The following is a 1,925-nucleotide window of genomic DNA, read 5'->3' as shown; positions in this document are numbered from 1 at the left end:
GAGTCAGACGTGACTAAAGTGACTGAGAATACACACACCTGGAAAGGTTTGTTCTGGTAGTTGCTGAAGTCTAATGGTTGAATCCTCAATCTTTGCAGGGTTCTTCCATAAAATTGAAAAAATTAATCCAAAAAAGGTGAGAATTGAGAATCCAAATGGAGCTAAGCCCGAGAATGACAGACGCAACAATCCAGACTCCCAAACCCCAGGAAGTCCTCCATGTTTGCCAAATTGGCCCTGCTACCCCAGTAGACAAGACTGGCGTTAGTTAAAGACTGCTTGCCTAAGGGTGTTATCTTACAAAGGGAAACCAACATTCCTCACAGTCCCCCAGGCTTATGACTAGATCAGATTCCAGTATGTTCCTGGGGACAAATTACAAAGGCAAACCTTAGTGGAGAGAGTTTACTCGCTGACAGAATTGTAAGACTTTGCTAATTTATCTTGGCCAATTTCTAGGGAATATATGTGGGGATGAATTCTCGATCTGGATGAATTTCCTGATGTTGCTGAGCTCTGGATTCAATGTTCTGGTTTTAGGAGCTGAAAGAATTTCTTGATGTAAAAATTCAGAAAAAAGAAGAGTCCTCCTACTCTAAACTTTGACTCCTAAGAAAGCCTAGGAGTCCCTTCAGCAAGACCTTGGGGGAAAACACTGATGAAGGAAGAGCCAACCCCCTTGAAGAACCCCTCCAATGGCTGTGCTCTGTGAGCTAGGCATCCTGGCAGAGCCTGCCATAGCTGAATGGGTCCCTGGTGTCAATGGAAATGGGAGGATCATAGTGTGGCAGAGACCATGTGGTGGCACTTCGAGATTAGAGGCTGGGTGTGTGACCGTCATAGTGAGCAGAACCTCGTGGTAATTGGAATGGTTCAAACAACAGGGCACTCTTTATTTTTTGGACATGGTTAATGATCATGGATTTAAGGCCAGAAGAGGTGGAGAGCCCACAAAAGCCCTATATTGATTCATATAATAAAATAGACATGCATCTTATGAGTAGAAAATAAGCTGAACTATCACAATGGAAAATTTTCAGAACCTCCCCTAGTCAATAAGCAGAAACAGTCTGTTGTATAAAAGAGGAGGGGACCCCCTTGAAGAAACACTATGTAATAACACATTGGGTAATAATTTAATTCCTTAAAACTTCTCTTGTCCTTCCCCAAAGGGATATGTGGTCATGTTTCAAGGTAACAGAGTACAGGCAAAGACCCTAGATATTTTGAGAATTAGTAGATACTAGCCCTGAATGAAGGGGCTTCCTGGGTGGCTCAGAGGTTAAAGCTTCTGCCTCCAATGCAGGAGACCTGGGTTCGATCCCTGGGTTGGGAAGATCCCCTGGAGAACAAAATGGTAACCCACTCCAGTATTTCTAAAGAAATCAGTTACCCCAGAGACTGACCTGATTAGATTAGGGATTTATTTGGATAAGATAAACTTTTTAATTTGAAATGTTGATCTGAGCCTCTTCCATAGCACACAGCAGTACTATCTGTGGTTATTTACCCAGATTCCAAGTGTAGAGTTAGAATAGACAACCCCAGAATTGGCAGATTTACTACACTGGCTCCCTGACCCATGGAGCTTAAGTGAAAGCCACTGTAGGTTTTCAAACAACATCAAAGTAGTAAGTCAGTGCAATGACACTTCTTTGGTGGGACCACAAAGCTTAAGGCTAAGGTCAAAATTTTCTAGTTTGACCAATGCGTAAGATAGATAAGTCTTAAAAGTTAACGTGGGATTGTTATCATTAATATATATTGGTAACTCCAATTATAGTCCCATGATGCTTCAAGTATGGTTTTGTGGCTGTAACAAATTAATGCAAACCTAACACTCAGAGAATACTTTCACTCCTCTATGGTAATAATCGGAGGACATCAGAAGTGTGTAGACTTCTCGAGGCAGAACAGCAGTGCAC

The 1,925-nt window shown here is 42.1% G+C and overlaps 1 non-coding gene across 1 annotated transcript; it reads left to right on the top strand.

The window, feature by feature from the left end:
• The first annotated feature begins 1,264 nt into the window (after positions 1–1,264).
• On the top strand, positions 1,265–1,336 carry TRNAW-CCA (transfer RNA tryptophan (anticodon CCA)). The gene has a single exon. It is a non-coding gene; the product is annotated as a tRNA-Trp (tRNA).
• Positions 1,337–1,925: the final 589 nt, after the last annotated feature.

The sequence above is a fragment of the Bos javanicus genome, chromosome 3 (assembly GCF_032452875.1).
Source record: "Bos javanicus breed banteng chromosome 3, ARS-OSU_banteng_1.0, whole genome shotgun sequence".
Lineage (NCBI taxonomy): Eukaryota > Metazoa > Chordata > Mammalia > Artiodactyla > Bovidae > Bos > Bos javanicus.
This window is presented reverse-complemented; position numbering and strand designations above follow the sequence as displayed.